This window comes from Ptiloglossa arizonensis, chromosome 6 (assembly GCF_051014685.1).
Source record: "Ptiloglossa arizonensis isolate GNS036 chromosome 6, iyPtiAriz1_principal, whole genome shotgun sequence".
Classification (NCBI taxonomy): domain Eukaryota; kingdom Metazoa; phylum Arthropoda; class Insecta; order Hymenoptera; family Colletidae; genus Ptiloglossa; species Ptiloglossa arizonensis.
Window position 1 is genome coordinate 5,349,424 of NC_135053.1, and position 20,505 is coordinate 5,369,928.

General features: G+C 39.1%; 1 long non-coding RNA gene across 1 annotated transcript in view; it reads right to left on the minus strand.

Annotated features, from left to right (window-relative positions):
• Nucleotides 1-19,776, minus strand: part of LOC143148172 (uncharacterized) — a 91,107-nt gene extending 71,331 nt beyond the window's left edge. The window contains exon 1 of the long non-coding RNA XR_012992428.1: nt 19,730-19,776. This is a non-coding gene — a long non-coding RNA (uncharacterized LOC143148172). The remainder of the gene's footprint in view (nt 1-19,729) is intronic.
• Nucleotides 19,777-20,505: the final 729 nt, after the last annotated feature.

The window sequence follows — 20,505 nt, forward strand, 5'->3', positions numbered from 1 at the left end:
TCGGTGGCGACTTTTCGCTCGACCTTAGTTCGTTCCGAAGATCCTCTAACTGCAGTTGGTCGTATCGGGCACGTAGGTATGTATTTCCAATTTCCATCGTCCAATTTCTATTTCCGCGATGCGGGCCGCAGTCGCTCAATTACGTCGCGGCGTCTGCAGCGCGCTGCAGTTTGCAACGCTATTTATCAACGCCACGAATCGCGCGTACGTGTGTTCCGCGTCTGCGCGAGTCAACAAGGATACGCGATATTTTCCGTAACCCTTGAACCCGGCCCAGAATATCTAGACCAGCTGGGCTCCGTGGACGTCGGTAAATCGTTCTCATTGGGCGAAGAAATAATTTCCGCGATCGTTTGCATTCAGATTCTGCCCCGCGCCGCGGTTGGGATCGCAGCGAGTGTGTCTCGGCGGTGTTGTGTTCGACTGCATTGTCGAAAGGTGCTAAATATATCATCGATCTTGTCTGCGCCGGGATCTCGAGAGGGTTTTTTGGAGTACGCGAAACGGTGTTGTGAAATCGACTCGTGTGAAAGTTCGCGGTTTCTTCGTGAGAATGTCGCCTACCTTCGACGAAGAATTTTGAGTAGGTCTTGAACCTGGACTTGTATTCCTGGTGAATTCGTACGAAAACGAAACGTTTACTTCGCTATCCGATCGATCGTTCCATCGATAGAGAAATGCAAAAGGAACCCGATACCTTTCGAACACGCGGCTGATGTCACGGTTGTTTCGTCGAGATTCCAGTTTAACGCTCCATTGTTATTTTCGAGTACGCAAAATTCCGAGTTATTTCACTCGGGTTATTTCTATCGCAACTATCGATCGATAATCGTTGAAATAAATAACCAATCGTTTAAAATAATTTCCTCTTTATTCCGAGATATCAACCTTCTTCTGTCCACGTTTTAACCAGAATTATCGTTTCAAATTTTTTCCAATTTTTCCTTTTTCATTGTCAATGCAAATATTCATTTCAGAATAAAGTCTTCCAATGTTACGATAAAGGCAAATCGAAACTAAGCAAACGACACGGAAAATTGATTTCGATGCGTAACAATTTCCTCTTTCATTTGTCACGAGCGTAGTTTATTCGCGCGTATCCGTTCCTTTCGCGATCGACGCCGATTTAAGAAGAGAAACTTATTCTTTTCGACGTTCAGGACAAACGTAACGTTCCTGTCGATACTGATACATACGGAACTTTCATTGTGGCGGGTGTTATCCGACGTTCCGTAATTTATCCGGCGATCGCCCAACCAACACGAATCGCTACGTTCGCGCGAATAATGAGTTTCCCCGGTAATATCTGGAAATGATCGAAACTGGGCGTGTTGCATCGACCGACGAAATTTTTGCACAACCGACCGCGGAATTATCGAAACGCTCCCTGGCGTTCTTTCGTAATTGTTTCCACGCCACGATTGTCGTAATATTACCACGTGTAGATATCAATTATTTTCCAGTAACGTACAATGAGTTTTCATCGGAGAAAATATATATTCAGAGAATCGTTTAACGGACATTGCGTTCTTCCGCGACAAGAAAAACGCTCGTCGTAATTCTAAAATTCAATGGACTTTTGGGATAATTCATTAGTACTATCGATCTTTCGAAATTAACAGAGACGAATACGTCACGATACTTGACAACGAAAATAAAAACCCTGTTGCTGTTTAAAAACCCAATCGATGAGATTTCCGTTAATTCTTTCTTTTTCGAAGAAAATAGCAAAAACGTTCATTTCACTTTTTTATGCAAAATTGAATTCCTTTTTCGATTCGGTTAAGAATTTTTAAAAATTCTTGTCAATAACGAATACGTATAAAAGAAATAAAAGGTTACGAGAGGCAATAATGATTTTCTAAAGACGTATTTGCAGCTAATGAAAGAAATCTCTCTCTCTTTTAATAGTGAAATAAATTATATTTTTCTTAAATTTTCCGTCGAGAACATTATTATTGAAAATAGTAAACACGAAGAAGAAAATACAAAGAATACGCGACCGTTGAACGATCGAATGAGAATGTAATTTTTTTCCTTTCTAATGAGAGTTTCATGAAACGCAATATCATGCGCTTATGCTTCGCAAGAAAATGATCCTCTAATTCAACATAGCTATTTCTAGTTCGAACTAAGCTATTTCACGCCTAAAGTGTTGCTACTTTCGGCTTGTTGCGTCTTATGTTTCAAGTTCCAAGAGAATGATAATCTCTATCTCCATATCGATAATATGAATTCGATGCCATATACATCAAAATCTACGTTTTCAAATTTTTAACGTTAATGTACGTATCATCGTTGGCCCAAATTTCAAAGTAAAAATACGGTATACCAACACATTGTTAATGCACGTCCTGCACAAAGTCGTGTTAATGTTCAACTGATAAATGTTAAAGTTATACTCAAATAAAATATCAGTTCCATAAAATCACGGCTCTTAAGGACGACTAAAACTAATTTAAACTTTGGCATTGTTCAGACTTCTGAGAGGGTTAGCTCGATTATGCAATAAGTTTGCGACTGAGACGAATTATCCATCGAATATGTTTCTATTTAGAACGAATCGATCGTTGTCCGAATTAAATTTAAAGAAATCGACACGATCGCCGTTTTATTACTGGAAAGAAATTTCAAAATCGTACAGTCTACGCAAACTTTACTGGTATGAAAGAACTTGTAACGCGTTTACAGAAGCAAAACGGTTCAATCGCGACACAACTGTGTCAAAGTATGTCGAGCAAGGCAAACGTCGAAACTATAATCGACACAAGATGCATAGCTAAAGGGCGATAGGTTTCGTTAAAGGATTCGACTCCTATTCACTGTGACAAAATTCTAATTGAACTCCTACACGCTTCGCCTAATTTCCAAGTGTTCCAGTCGTGCTTCTCGCACTCTATATTCTCGCACTCGTTCATTCCCTTTCATTCTAATCCTTAACCTTTCTCACTCCACGCATCTGGTCACATTCACCTAAAATTCTTTAATTTGGAGCCATTTCAATCACTCGTTTTTCACTTCTTAGTTTGAACAGCCCGTCGCACAATGGTTCGAAGGCGGGGAAAAATCTGTTTTTCAATGTTAAGAAACGAATTTTTTTAATGCAGTTTTACAGTAGGATAATTGACGTACAAAAACCAAGAAAAATTTTTGATAAATGTCTTATAGTTTGCGAGAAATATAATATCAAAGTTGGAGTACAAAATAGATGCTACTTTTAGTGGAAGATATAATGTTAAGATTACAAGTAACTGACAACGTTTAAGGAAAAAAAGTTTTAATAATTTCGTTATATACATCAAAATGAAATATGTAAAGTACACTGAATCAACAATTTTTTTATTGTTTTCAATAGAACAAATTTCACGAAAGTGAATTTTTAATTGACTTTAATTAGATATAACTTTTTAGCGTCAGCGAGTAGGGTTGACTCACTTAGTACCGATTGTTCAATAAACATTAGAGAACGTAACTGAACCAGTCCCAGCTGCATAAAAGTGCGGGTAAACAAATGAAAATTTTTCTTCTCAGAAATAATTAGTTTTAGTGTTTCGTTGGTCTACCGCAAATTTTTCGAAACTCTCAATCGATTAATTCAAACTCTTATTTAGTTTTAAGCCCACTATTTCGTTTTCATTCAATATTTATTATTTTTATGAATTCAGACCACTAATTCTTAATAAATAAGTTCTATATATTCTGAATACCAAGGTAAATATGACAATAAAATATGAAAATACAACTATTTAAAACGTGCATTCAACGTATAATGCACGTATTGATATGCTTTACCATTTTGTTTTCAGCAATTTTGATTTCAGATTCGTAATCAACAATTCGGATACCAATTTTGCTGTAAATCAGACCTTCCGTATCGATGTTTTATCATTCTTTCCGGATTTTGGCTGTTTCGAACTACTGTATGCTATTCAGTTCACTGTTATTTCACGCCTCGAAAACACTTCACTCGCTCATCTATCCCAAACACTTAACATTTTCTCTAGACCACAATCAAGACCATTCGTTCCTACGCATTACCGCATAAACAATCAAAAATACTGTATCACTGTTCGGCCTAATTGTGGCGATCGTTTCGAAGATCGCCTACAGAACGAAGATACGCGAAGAATTCGCTATCGATTCGCGTTATCCGTCGTTCGAAAGATTCTTCGGCGAGTTTTGCACCGAGACTATGGAAATGGCGATGGTGCGAATATCACGACGTAAAATCAATAGCGCGAACGAAACCTTCGTGGAAAGCGAGGCATTAGCTCGATTACACCGTTCCGGTTTACCGACAGAGCCAGCCTCCCAAATGAAAAAGCGTTTCTCCAGAGGAGGAGTACACGATTTTAATCGCGGCCGATTCCACCGCGCTACCTCCTAACTTATCTCGCGATCATCCGATATAAACTGCCGTGTTCGAGCGGGTAATGCGAACCTATTTATTCGTCATGCAGATGACCGGTAGCCGTTTCTTCCTTTTTTCCCTCTTCGCGGGATCCCCACCCGGTATCTTCGTCCGTCCAAGTTTCATTACAGCGATAAATTGCAGAAGGAGAGCCGGGAAGAGGCTTGTGAATGGCCGAACCGATTTGTCGTTTAACGAACACTTAGCCGGTCGGCACAATCGAGTCTCGAGAGATCATTTCACGAACCACTCGGATTGCTTTTACGCGTACGATTTTCACTCGTCGAAGAAACATTTTTTGAATCTCGTGGAAATCTTTCGAGAATACGCGCGTTCGCGCATTTTACGAAGATAAGAAATGCGTTTTTCCAACCGCGAGGATCTTCGGATGGCTTCTCCTTCGAAAAAGGAATATTCGCAAACTGTCGAGGATCGGAATCGAGGGTTCGTGTTTTCATCCAAATTTCGAATTTTAGCGGTTTCGTTCGCGAGGGAAAATCAAAATTCTCCTAATTCACGAACGATCTCTTAATCCAAAGATCGAAACTTGAACAAAGAAAAAAATGTATCGTTTCGTTGAAATTCCTTAATTTTTGGAACGAGACAGGACGAGAAATAACTCGCATCATTTTTTATATATTCTTTTGAATTTATGTCTTTTCGAAATAATCGTGAAATTTATTTTTGTGCTTGTCCACAATTAAAGAGAATTATTTTTAATTATCATGTATACTATACGTAATAAAATTTGATACCCCCGTCCCATTATTCGTTGTACGCGTTGGTTATTATTTGCATAAAGATATCTGCGAAGGGAAATAAATTATTTATTATTTACTAATCGAGGAGTACATCGATGAAATTATTCTGTAATAACTGTTCAATGGAGAAACAACATAAATAATTTACTATGCAACTTGTTCGACCATTTTCAACATCGGTGAAGTGTAAATATATAAAAGAAATGTCGAAATTTTTATTAAGTTATGGCATTTTATACGGTTCAACTCGTGTATAATCCGTTACGTTCGAAATAATTTGAAATAAATATTTTAGCAAATATTATGGAATACAATTCCTTGCATCTTTATTCTCGAAGACGACGAAGCATCGAATTCTTGTAAAATTCCACGTTCTGTCTAATGCTTGTTAAAAATATTCGACGTTTCAGTTCTATCGATCGGTGTATCTGCTAGTATACAGGGTGTTCGGGAGATTTTCGAGATAATCTATTTCTGAGCGTTGCTCGTCAAGTTGTCGTAAGCTCGTGACTTTATTGTGACTATCCAAAGATTACTTATTTACGAGCAAGTGAAAATCTCGATTCGCGTAAGCAGTTTCAAGATGAAATGCGATACAATTATTAGTCGAGGTATATGGAGTGTCTGTACCTCATAGTGTCTGTAAACTATCGCGTTCGAAGACAATAAAACATCAAAATTATTGTCTTTTATTCAAACTTCGACCATTTCGACGATTATTAAAATTTTCGAAAAATCTTACGCTACATTTTAGATAATAGTCTCTAGTTTACGAATCGCCATACACTGGCGTTCTTTTCGCGAGAACATCGCGTCATCTTTCGAGACGTTAATTTGTTTCGGTAAGGTCAAAGGAATTATAATTACGTCGTTGCTCGTTCGGGAACTTTTCCGTTGATTTTCGCGTCATTTTCCCTGACATTTCTTTCAACGTACGGTGAATTCTCACTTCTCAGATTCAATAGACGAAATTACGGCAGGAATAACTGCGATGGTACACGAAACGATAAGAATTCTTCGTACTGGGCTAACTAGCGTTCTTTCCGCGTGGAATGTCTTCCTCGCGGAAAGAATGCCTGTGTATCGCTGGTTAATGTACAAAATAAATTATCGGCATTTTGTATCTTATAGTAGGAGTAAATAAAACCTTCTTAACCTTTTGCGCTGGAAATTAATTGGCAGATCCCGTGACTAAATCGTCCAAAGTGAACTTTTACTTGTAATCATTTCTATTAAAGGAAGACACCGGTCTGACGAGTCAACAAAATTGAATTTTTGTTTCTTGTTTCCTTAAAGTTTAAAGTGTGTAGAATATTATATTAAAAAGATATTTAGAAATTGAAACATTTAGCGAAGTACACATTCGATTTCCTTCAAATTTTATAGCAATATTCTGCATAGAATATTCTACAATGTAGTTGTAAAGTCGTCCTTTTGGATAAAAATTATTGTCTTTTATTCAAACTTCGACCATTTCGACAATTATTACAATTTTCGAAAAATCTTACAAAAGCTACATTTTAGATATTAGTCCCTAGTTTATGAATCGACAACATTTTTTTATTTCAAACTTCCCAGTTCTTGTCAACCATGACGTATAACAAACAATGTTTCACCAGAGGGGTTCTGGTAATAACGAACAACTTCGCTACATTTATAAACTCTTTATTTGTTTATTTTAAGAATTATAAGCAGCACGGATTACGGTTATTATTTCGCGGGCGTAGACATTACACGGGTCAAAATGGACCCGCAGGACGAGAGTTAAACAACAATCGTCGTTCACTAGGTTGTTCGATAAGTTTCGTCGTTCTTACCATTGTGAAAAAAATACTATGACACTTCAACTTTGAACAACTGCAAATATACGAACGAGTCGACAGATCTACACGAAACTTCACACATGTTCGTCAAACAGTAGTATCATTTTAAACAAAATAAAACGACGAACCTAGTAGCTCGAACGACAAAACTTATTGGACAACCTATTATATTTTTCACCAGTCACGTTCCACGTTGATCGTTCGGCTCGTTGAAAAGAGAGGTGCTCGCTGAATGGAAATGACAAACCGTGTATCGGTGGTGAGGGTTTTCTTCCAATATATTTTTCACCGCGTAATGCTTATTAAAACCTTGCATGCTGCATTGCTAGCGATTTTTCGCGATAAAGGAACGAGACAAAGCGAGAGAACGATCGATTCGGAAGGTTTACCGGGCTGCGCGCCAGACGGTCTTAACGAGGAGAGTATGACTCACGAAAATGTAGCTAGTTTTGCTTCTATGTTTCTCCGCGGCCTCTCTACTCCTCTATCGGTGGTTTTTCTCCGTCCCTCCAGTTCCGTTGGCTGGTATCTTTATCTCTGTTTCGCGATTGATTTATGCGAATGCGCCGCCGGCAGTAATTAATAGAGATTACGGCTCAGTCCTGAGAAAACTCGTATCCTCGAGTCTTCTGCGCGGCTATCGAGATTCGATATCGAGCCCGATGCATTCTAGACGGGGGCTTTCGAATGCTTCCATTGGCTTTTTTCAACGGATCGCGCGTCGAGCCGAGTTCTATCGCAATTGCTTCGGGTACGTTCGGTTTCAGGCGCGACTTTGGCTCGATCCTGCTTAATGACGCTTAACGAGTACCAAGGATACCGTAAGTGATTTTGCAAACGACATTAGCGTTCTCTTTCGTCCACCTCGTCGTCGGTTCGTCGCTACCTCGATTTTGTTTCTCGACGTCTTATCGTCTCTCCTCTCTTCCTTCTCTCTCTCTCATCCCTACCTCTTCCAGGGATTACTATTAGTTACGGAGAAATTGATATCAAGTTTCCAGCGTGCAAAGCGGCGATACGTTAACTTGATTTCACCCGGCTAACGACGTGTAATCAGCGCCGGAGAAATTGCAGTTGACTTTACAAATGGCTACGCAAAGTTATCCCTGTTTCGTTTGTTTAATGATGCCTAAACGCCATTGCGGAGACTGCAACTGGTTTTACGAAACTCATAACCCGCGTACGTGTGGTACGTATAATTCGCTGCCTTGTTACACCGGCGCGCTCGTTATCGCTTTATGTTTTCTTTTCTTTTTTTTTTTTTTATCTTTCTCATCCATCGATATCGGGCACGTCTCTTCGCGTACGCATTTTCCTCGACGCGTTTTACAGAATTATTTCGTCCATGCGTTTCATTCGACGCGGTGGACCGATAAGTCCGCGATACCGTATTGTAGTCGCGGTTGGTTATTAGTAACAAGTTTGTAGTATCCGGTAACACGAACTGGCAACAAATAATGCATGCGTACAGGGTGTTTCGAGAAAACGATCGAGAAATATGGAAACGGATAGTAGTTGTAAATGTCGACGAGAAATGTCCAATTTGTACGAGCGAATTGATCTTGAGGTACAGGCAATTTGTTTTTGTATTATTTTCGTTTTTTAATTTTTGTTTTTGTATTATTTTTCTCTGGAAAATAATACAAATTATACAGGATGTAATGAATATATAATAAATATTATATCCTGTATAAAATATTTTTGTATAGGATTTATTGTAACGATCCACGATATTTATGTATCTTCTGTACCTTCGGATTTTTAATACGTTTGTATCGTTCGGTTGAAAATATATATAGAATTTATTGAATAGACAACCGAATATTCTTAATAGTGTCACGCATAATGCAACGCTATACTGTTATACATCGGTAAGTTATATCACAATCCACCTACTATATCAGAAAACATGAAGGAACAAATTGTAACGTGTCGTAATATCAAGAGAAGAACTTTATTATCTATTCACGAGTCTTTTATTAAACGAATAAATAAACGTCTAAAAGTTGAGGGTAAAAATTTCGAACATCTGTTACGATGCTCTTAAATGAAATAAAAAACCTTCCAGAAGATAGTAACGTTGTCATTTTAATAGAAAAATGAAATTAACGTAACATAAAGATGAAAAATTAGCTAAACATCTTAAGAAATATTGAATTTACAAAAAATTGTTTCAAACAAAAATTCCGAAATAAAGAATATGAATCGATGATAAGAAAAAAACAAACAAGATGACCTTGAAAATGCCCACGTATTAAAAGATCAGTAATGCTATTTGATTCCCCACTTGAAACACTAAAGGACATGTATCAATTTGTTTTTTTTAAATCATACATTTTCAAATGTTTTACAACCTCGACTCAAATGGGAAATTAGTTGGTCTTTCTCGAGAATACTTACTTTACGAAGCTGATAAGTTGGCGAGTGAAACGTCACAGAGGCTTTAATTTTGGACGAAACATAGACACAGCGAAACATACAAATTATATAATACTTTCCGAAAATTGTAATTATTTTGAATTTATCCCGATAAAAATGAATCTGACAGAGTTCCTTAAACTTTCCAATTTACCAACTCCCTATAATATTGTCCGTCCACGAGAAGAAGCCTAACGAGTGTTTATATCCCTACTCTAGTTTACGAGCTACTGGTTCTGCTATCGTCGCATGCAATTGCTATTGACCTCTGTCGATTTTCGTCATCGTCTCGACCAATAACACCAATGTATACGATGGAAGGGGAACTACAGTCCATCCAAAGAGACGAGATACCAATGTTTATTAATGTCTGCGTAATCAGTTATTGGTCTGCAGCTATTGGTCTATTTTCTTCAGTTCGACTCTTACTCTTTTATAGAGGGCTCTTTGAACGATTTAAAAGAACGTTCAAAATTCACACTGCGCGTCTTCTTTCGAGTCACTTGGCTCAATTCGATCCTTTGATTTTCCTCAAGTTGCTCGATTTATTTAAACAATTCGACTTTTTTCAAAGGAAGTGGTGGCAATGTAGAAATTGTAGTTCGAACAGCGATTCAGGCTAAACTTTTGATAAAAAAGAATTGTTCTTTTAAAATTTATTTCATTAATCTTGTCACTATCCTATATTTATTATATTTTTTACAGAAATGATTGCTCGAAAAAATAGTTTCTTTATTATATGTGCCAATAAAGAAACGTTAATTGCACAAATAATTTAATCGTAAATCAAATAATTCAAATTACAAAAAAATAAAAATGAAGATTAGGAAAAGTGTTCTACGTAATCATTGATCACGTACACTCATAGCATTCGGTATCTCGTTGAACGAACTATAGTAGCCTGTAAACTAGAATGGAAGTATAAACACTTGTTAGCCTTCTTCTCGCGAATCAATAGTATTGTGAACTGTGGACCGATGAAGACAAGGCACAAGAAATAACCCATAGTCAAATATTGCCCAATTTACAACATCTATCCCCACGTTACTAGTCATCGAATGACCGTCCGATATATGAGGGAAACGCTTGTGTACCATCCCTCTGTGTGTATCTCTGAAGCCTAAGCTACCGGGCTAAAGACGATCAGTTATTTCTATCGCTGTCCGTGTTTCTTCGACTTGAACCACCGTCGTTTCCAAGAATGTACACTTACGAGAACCCATTGTGTCTCGAACAATGTCCTCTCCGAATGAACCGTTCGAGTTCGACCAGTGTCGACGAAAAAATTCTTTACCCGTGCTTCGTGAATTGATAATCGGCAGTCTAAGTTTCGAACATTGCGCGAAACACTGTCTTACGATGAAGCCTCGATACTTGCTCGTTAACATCTATCGCCTTGTATTGACAAGTGGAGAGAACGGTCACTTGGAAATAAATAGTTTTTCGCTCCAGATAAAAGCAGCTCGTTACCTTCGAAGACATCGACTATTGCGCACAGTTCACGTATCGAGAATAGGTAACGACGGTATGCTGTACTTGGTTGTTTAATAAGTTTTGTGTTCGATAAAACTTATCGAACAATCTATCATAAGTGGAACTCTTCGTTACCGGTTGGAATTGGCTTTCTCGATACTTGCAAGAATTTTCGGTCTATTTTTCTGCAATTGGTTTACTTTTCCAATGTTCACATCTTTGTAAATACTGTCGCGCAAGTGACGGATATAGAACCGACAAAATCATCGATTCCTTAATGCCAACATATATGGAACATTATCTTTCGTTTAAAAACGGGTTTTTTCCACGGTGCGCGTAGAAGGAAAAATGAGGAATTAAACGAGAAAGAAATGAAGAAGTTTCGTCGCGAAATGCTTACTTTTATTTTGTATCGATATTCGATGATGTATACATAGAAGTTACTCGATACTAGACAGTATTTATACCTAAAAGAGGGAAAAAGGAAAAATTACTACGCGCAAAAATTTCATCGCGAAACGTTTACTTTTATTTCACTTGGACGTTTGATAATGTATACATACGGGTTATTCAACAGTAGACAATATTTATACGTAAAAGATGGGAAAAAGAAAAATCAATACGCGGAAAAATTTCATCGCGAAACGTTTACTTTTATTTCGCTTCGACGTTCAATAACATTTCTATACACTTTTTATCAATTTATGCGCTCTATTAGTTACGCGGATATCGTTGCTTGTTACTCGTATCGAAGAAAAAAACACTGCTTTCTTTGGGTAAAATACTGGTGTAAAATATTGGCTCGCGGCCAGTAGAATACATTGGTGGTTGGCCCGCTGCGTCGGAAGTTTATTAAAATCGTACGTTGAACGCGTTAAGCGGGGTCTCCTCGGTTTCCTTGCTTAATTGCGCTGAACCGCGTGCGCACGATACCACGGTTGCGTTATAAATGCTCCCAATGTTGTTTCAGCCGTCGTAATTTATCTCCTTTATTATTGTTCCTGGTTGGCTCCTTTTTGCCGGAGCATTTCGGCTCCGATGCGCGATATTGCGTTTCACGAGGAAGCCCGAAATACCTTCGCGTTTCCTTCGGCTCGGTTCGCGTAACTCATTCCGGTGACAAATCGCGCTCGTTTGTTCGTATTCTCGATAAACGTTCGAACCGAGCAGCTAGTGGCCAGGGTAATTGGAAATGCGTGCGAAACCCGGCACGGGGTTCATTGCACGCGTTACGATTCGTTTCTGGAAACGCGAACCGTTTGTGTTCCTCAACCGTACGAAAGGTTTCCGATTGGCAAGGGTGCAGTAGGTTAATCACCGCTCGTCGAAGATAATTTGCTTATTACTTTACCTCTTTCACGGGATGCGCACGGTCTTTGATACCTGCTCCGTTGTGTTTTTCACGGGAACAATTACGCAAACCTTTTCCGCGAATCGCCAACCGTCTCGGGTAACTGGCAAATTGATCGTGCACCTTTCCCGAGGACAGCTACGGATTACCACGGAATCCGCTACTCCGTTATATTATTATATTATATAATATTATATTATATTGTATAATTCTGGATCGAAAGTTTCGTACTTTGAAATTCGAGGCTCGAAGAAATGAAAATTCGAGTAACATCGGTTCGTTCATCGGATGGTTTTCTACAATGTACAGAAGTCATCCACGGTGATTCATTTCGACGAAGAAATCTATAAAATCGATACGAAAGAAGAGAATCTTTAGAGCCGATTAATCAAATTGAATTGTTTTCAACGTTCAAAATTACTCGTTGCACTTTGCTACTAATTAATTATCTCCAAATATCTTTCTTTCGATGAGTCTAGCACGAGTAGAGAACATTTTAACGAATAGAAGATACTCGAACCGATGTTATCCTAGTTGTATTCTTCGAATATAAGCGCGAACCAGAGATGGACAAAATATTTATCTAGATCGTCTATTTATGATCGTGTCCAGATTAGGCAAAATTCAACATTTTTTTCTCTTTTGTTTTTTCCTGTTTTCCGTGTCGAGGACACGTACTTATATGTTGGATAAAAATTGTTATTAAACGATGCGTATTAAACGTTGCAAACGAATTGTTACGCAAAGCGTTTATTCGCCTCTAACATCGACCGTTATTTTCGAGAAAATAAGATTCGAACGATATTCGCTTACAAATAATGCAGCTCTTCGTGCAAACTAAAATTGAAATGTTCGCAATTTATCATCGGATTGCTACCTACGTACGTCATTTTCTGCAGAATTTTTCGAACGTGTACTAGATTTTTCAATAAGTTTTGTCGTTTTTTCCATTGTAAAGAAAAGATACTATGACACTTCAAGTTTGAACAACTGTAAATCTACGAACGACTCGACAGATCTACACGAAACTTCGCACATGTTCATCGAACAGTGCTACCATTTTAAACAAAGTGAAACGACGAACCTGATAGTTCCGATTTCTTATCGAAGGACAAAATTGATCGAACAACTTCTTATAAACTCTAAGAAAGGAAATTTTCACGAGCGTACGGACGCGTTCCTGAGAAAGTAGAAAATTATTACGGATAATAATGAACGTAGGTTCGGTAATGAAGATTAAGATAGATTTATTTTACTATCGCGGTGACTGATAGTATGATGTATCCAGCGAAACGATGGAACTTTCCAACGAGGCTAACGATATCTCCTGTCGGAGTTGGTCTCGTATTTTATTCGACCGATGTCGATTTAGATATCACGAGTGCCGAGCATTGCGGCCCGTAATCGATTTTATAGAAAACCAATTACAGAGATCGGTTATTATTGATAACGCTTCCATCCGATTTAATCGCGCGTCTTTCAATTTGCCATTGCTCGTATGCATCGCGGCTCGAAACCTCCAACTCGAAAGTCGCGAATTCGCGAAGCGTGTAATTCCGGGCGAGGCGTTTATTTTTCGTTTAAAGAGGAAACAAAGAACCGTTTCAGCATTCGTGGGCTCGAGGAGCAATTCGACCGATGGATATCGACGGTTGGTCGATACCGGTAATGGAAAAACTCGGGCCAATTTCCAGGCTTCGATTTCTACGTTGCATGTACGTTTTCCGATCATAAAACGCAGCTTATTATTTTCGCATTACGAGCTCGTAGAATGCCGGAAACTCCGCCTCGCGTACTTTGAAAAATCAGGGGCTGACGTTCCCTCGAAGTCAGCGGGATTATTATGTCGATGTAATAATAGTTGGCCGAGCCACCGTATCTGGACGGTGCACGTGGCCGAACCTGTTATTACGACGATTTTTAAATTTTCATTTGTTACCCCGATGTCGAGGAAATTTTCAATTAATGATACGTAACTGCGCCAGTTTTCCGTCTTGCTAAATTGCACGACAATCTGGCGCAACGACGGGAACAAAACGATTTTTAATGGTTGTACCCGTCCAACCTGAAACCGACTGTCGTCGTTTCGATAAACGGGGTAGAGAGAATATCGGTTCGTCGCCGGTAGGGCGCTCTCGACCGCGTACTTACTCGCTAATTACGATTTTATAACGTTTCACGAATTTCGTATCTTTCGTAATGTTCAAACTGTACGGTTCGAAACGTTTATTCTCGGTGCGATACAATTTTCCATCGTTCGTTTCACGGTAATCTTGTTGCTCCGATTTTAATATCGTTTGAAACTTTCGATATTTCGCCCTGTAATCGTCGCGCTTCTATTTCTTGCTCTTGAGAATCGAAGAAATTGAAGGAATTGAGGAAAGATCGAAAATATCTTTTGCAATATTTATATGAAATACATGGGATTAAAATGCCCTGCCTCTTCGCGTTATTACTTCACGTTCGAGCATTATCATTTTTCGCAGATATTCTCACCCTGTACGAGATTCGAATAATCCGCGAAAGAGCTTTGGGAGATGTTGCTATTCATGTTTCGCGAGAGACGATGCATCGTGTATCGTTACTAGTCGAATTATCTTACGTTGCACGGAACAGGAAATTCATTGTTTATACACAGAAATAATTTTAGTCGAGATTCTACTGTTCTTCGTACTCGAGAGATACAGAGAGATACTACAGAGGTAGGATCGATATTTCGGTTATCGTCGATTCTATCGAAAATCTTCATAGGACAAAAATGATTGCAAATACGATTTTCTATAACTCTTGTTATTTTCAATTATGTCGTAAAGTTATCGCCAAGCGAGATATCGCATAGTTTATGCTCGAAGTTCCCAGAAAAAATTATACGATATAGCTTAGATTTTAAATCGAGCGATTATATATGTAGATATACTCCAAGTTCGATCGCAATTGTAACAACAAACAAACAGAATTGCGTTTCATTTATAGAGATTATTGCTTCGTTTCGTTCAATTCTTCCGTCTGGTCGTCGATACGTCCGTTTCGGTAATTGAAAAAGTATTTATCGCAAATGTTGCGTTACATCGATTCAGAACGGAAATTTTCCAAATTGTTAATTTCGTACTATCAACGAATTTACGTATTCCTTTGTGTCTTTTGATCACCGTGTCTCGTACACTTCCGGCGAAACTTTCGATTAAGTTATGTCGTTTTCTCCATTATTTTTAGTCTTCTTCGACGTTCAGTACCATTTCTATACACTTTTTATTAATTTATGCGCTGTATCAGTTACGCGGATGTCGTTGGTCGTTACTTTTATCGAAGAGAAAAACATGTTCGAATAACAGCCGCTGTATTTCCTTCTCAACGTAACGTATTTGTCGCAAAGGCTGCAAATACGATCGCAGAAGTCGAGATTTTACCGACTGTGCCGCAAATTGGAACAAATCGTACGCGTAGGAACGAGAGTCTTCCCTCTTTGGTACTTTGCTCGCGGTAATATTTCAAGATTATCCAAATTACGGTATTTTTTGCCGTTTGGAAAGTTCTTCGAAGCGAACGTCGTTTGAATATTCGACGTGTGGAAAATATCGTCGCGATTATAGGGACGCTCGACACCGGCGGTGATATATTTTAATAATACCCGCACGAGAAGATTCGAATAGCAGGCGTTGCGGGGATCGCGTAACACGCATCGTCGCGGCATTAGCTCGAAGATAAGACGTTGATTCGACGATTCCACGAGGGACCGTGTTCGGGATCGCGGTGATTTTGTTGTTCCCGAGATCGAGAACGATAATGATTACGTTCTCTCCGCGCGAGGAATCGTAAGCCTCTGGGACTTTGCGCTTCTTCGTGAACTCGATCGTGGAGCGTAAGCCGATTAAAGCACGATGTCCTTGCTGCCTCGTAACGGAACACTGACACGACGCTGAGATTACGCGCCTTTTGCAGTTCGCGCCGTAAAATGTATACGTGAAATAATTTGGTAGCCGTGTGACGCGAAACTTGAGTCCGAGAAACGTATCGTGTCTCGCCTCTGAACGCGATTCGACGAAATTGAAGCGCGGAAGATGGGATCGTCGAACGCAATTACACCTTCACTTCTTGAAGATACTCCAATTTATTCAATGATATACTTGGGCTATCTTATTGCCGGAGAAACGGAATTTTTGCGCGAACTGATCTCTACTGTCTCGAACTAATGGGATTTATTCACGAATTCGTATATTTATATTTATACCGCATAAGAACAAGGACAATGCACACGTGTTACGTTTCGAGAACGAGTGACACTCTTCTTTTATTCCAGACGTGTGTGCGTGTATATATATATGGCGTTCGTACACTGTACACGACCAAACTATAATCTATGCACTAAACCAATTATAAGGCGAGAAGTATAAACTTTACACTCCATTCTAATCTATCAGTTATTTCAATAGTTGTAAGATTACAAATCGTATATAAACTCTACACGAACTTTGATCTCTGCTCGACTCCTCGCGGCACCGGACAACGCGTCCTTGAAACTGGTAGGAAAAGATAGCGACAGATGTAGGAGAGCAAAAGATCGAAAACAGGACTGAAAAAGAAAACGAAGACAATTTTAGGAAAGCGACAGGTTAGGAAACTCTCGTGCAAATCCGATCGCCACATTCCTACGTCCAAGATCGTTCGAGAGCGAAACAAGGAATCGCTGGAACTGAGAAACAAAACACAGAAAACACAAAATAGCAGAATGCCAGAGAAATGAAAGTACAGGAGAAAGTGAAGGAACTATAATCTACCCTGATGTATTCCAGATATTCGTGGTAACTCTGAAAACGAACAAGGGACGTGCTGGCAACGTCAAGATGTCACAAAATGTTCCTAAAGGTACATTCTCTGCTTCAGTGTCTCCCGAAATAGAGACTTCCAAGAGAGCACCAAACATGGGAAAATATAATTTTTCGCGTAAAAGAAATCGTCCATTTACCTTTTCCGTTAATAAAAATGTCGTTCTTAAAATAATTTTGGTTAAAATAATACGAGAAAAATATGTGTGATTGCACGAAACAAAAGTAGGTATAGACGAACAATTTCACAAAGCCTATTCGAGTAATCACGAAGATCTTTCGTTTCGACTATGCGAACACTATCATCGATAATAATTATTCGATGTTTACCGAATAAATTTGTCTCGACCATCGTCGAATAATTACTATCAAAATGTATTGTTCGTATTACCTAAAGTTGGACAAATAATCTAACTATCGTCTTCGTAATTACTCGAAGTAAACTAACATTCCGACCGATATCGACCTGAAACATTTATTTACCTTACGACTATATATCATTGGAAAATTTATTGCGAATATTTGTTCGCAATTACGGTAGTTAAGTTCGTTCGATGGTATTTAAAGCGCCCGAGGTTATTGGATATAAACAAACACATGTCATGTACCATACGTAATTTATTTATCAGTACGAGCGGTTTGCAAATCTTCAATTTCATCCGAGGTTTTCTCCGAGTAATTCTTTCACTTTCAAAGAATAAAATATTTGATGAATTGAAATAAATAAAAACAGCTTATTTTCCAATCGGTGACAATAAATGTAATATAAATTGTTGTATATAATTTCCGAGCGCAGAAATTCTTTCCTTTTTTTAACGGAGAAGCTTCGAAGAAGTTTGTAATTTTCTACGCGTTATAACTTTTGCGATTTAAGTAGCAAGGTGTCTGAAGAAAAGTCGATTCTTTGAAATTTCTATCCAGAAAGGTTAAAAAATGATAAATTGTTTTAGATCGTTGATTTTTCGCATGAAAAAGTATAGATCGTTTTAAACGAAAGATTGCAATACTAGAGAGTACGTATTAGGTTTTTCAGAAAATTGGAATAGTTTTTCGACCAACATTTTTTACTCCGAGAACTGTCTTTCTTGCACGAGTAAAAATCAATATCAACTAAGAATCTCTGTGTACAAATGAAATTTTCGAATAATCCAGAGCACCGTAAATATTTCCGCTGTTATTTAACGAATGAAAAAGTTGAAAAGTTGGAGGGAGCGAACGCGAGTTTGCAAAAAGAAGTCTCCGAGGTCGTTCCAATGTCGTCTCAAGGTCACCAATAATTTTGCACACAATACCGCATCTTGTATACTCGTCAACCCTCTAATATCACGATTTTGAAACAACAGGATTCTTATGTAACACGGTTCAATAAATTTAGACGACCCTCGTATAGCACAAATGCTTCGTATTGATTCTAGGTTTCTCGAAACACAATTTACGTACAACACGGAGCGAATGAACCGTGTTATAGGAGGTTTGAGTGTACAAAGAATCGTTGACTTCAAAACCGAGGATCCAAATACCTCAAAACTGATATCAACTCGCGAGCATTTCTTAAAATATTTCAATTTCTTCATACAGATTCTCGAAAATATATACAGTACCGTGTTCTTCGATGAAAAGTCGTCGTCCCCCGTAGAAAACCATGTAATTCCAAACTGGGAGACCGAGTACCTCGAAAATGACTTAACTCGCGAACGTTTGTTAAAATATTTCAGTTTCTTATTGGGAATTGTAGCAGGTGGGTAAGGTACCGTGTCCTTCGATCAGAAGTCGTAATCAGTTGTAGAAAACCGTCGACATCCAAACTGGGAAACCGAATATCTCGAAAATGGCTCGGCTCGCGAACAGTTTGTTAAAATATTTCAATTTCTTTGATAAATCGTAGCAGGGGATCGATGTTGTCCGTACGGGCGGGGTACTCGTCGCGCATCGATAATAGATATAAATAATATTCCCGGGGAAGATGCGTCCGTGGTAGGAGGGACGATCGTGCGCATGTTGTAGCGTGCACGGAACTCTGAGGGCAGGATTTGATCGATAGCTCGCGCACTCGATACCGGGATTCCGTGTGCAATCAGTCGGCCAAGGTTGGCCCGCGGTCAGCTGTTCGTTGGGGCTTCGTGAGCGCGTCGACGAAAACCGGTGGACGCCGGCAAAAAAGGACGAAGAAACGCGATGGAAAGGGCGAGGAGCGGAAAAAAAGGGACCCACCGGTCGTCGAGGTTGCACCTGCCACGTCGTGGTGCGGCCGTACAAGGCCGACGATCCCGAAGAAACTCAAGGCAGCGTATTCCGCGCCGCGGAGGAGCGACGAACAGCGTTCGAGTCTCGCCTTAAGCGGCGTCTCTCCTCGAAATCACGATCGATCGATCTTGAGATTCCCCTCGAATCGCGGCTAGAGACCCGGAGCCGATGTCAGCCCGATCGACATTGAATTTCATACAACGAGCTGCCGCGGGATCCGTTTTTTCGTCGACGCGGCTCGCGAGACTCTCGATCGGTCTTCGAAGGGAGACAGAACCCGAGCTAGAGATTTCGTTCGCGTTCGCGTTCGCGTTCACGGCTACGGGGAAAGAGGATTTCTGCGCGTCGGGTCTTTCTGGCTTCGATAACGAATGTCTTCGTTTAAAGAAGACGTTATTTTAACGCGTTCCCGGCGTATGACTCACCGATGATACGTGCTGTCCATTGGAAACGATACTTCTTTGCCGCGGGACGCCCGAGGTCTTGGCTCCTGGTGCTGAAACAACGTGAAAGGAAGTCGATAGAAAAATATGGACAAACTGCGGCCAACCGATAATTCGATTCGACGAAAGACAGCTTTTTAACGGCTTTCGTTCGATCGTTGTGTATTCAATTATCGTTCAATTTAATCGATACCGAACTTGTAAATTACGTGTTCTTCGATCAGGACGTTCGGGAATTCAATTTTCCTTTATTACGCCAGTCTCGCGAACCTTTCGTTAACATAATTAAATTCGTGTTTCACTCGACAAATCAACGCATTTTATGCTTCTAACATTTTTAATATGAATATTTATTTAAGTTTTCCAATAAGAAGAAAGTGACGCAAAATTGGTAAAACGCTTGGAGAAAAGTATCAAGTTCTTATAGAAGGATAAAACAAATTTTAAAAAGAAACTTTTCTCATAAAATTTGATTAGGTCTCGAGTTTCCGTTTTACTCGGAATTCGTTACTATTCGAATTTCTGATACTTTTTCGAGGATAATCTCTTGCAAGTTCCATTATCTCCCAGTGACCTTCATTTTTGTATCTTCTTAACATTCTGTTAATATAACTTCAACGATACTTCTATCTTCGAGTGAAGATTCGAAAAACGAATATTCTGGACAATCTTTTGCACTGTTTCATAGACGAATGACGCTACGCGAACAAAAATGAAGTTTACAAAAATTCTTCCCAATTAATTTCAAAATGTTTCTC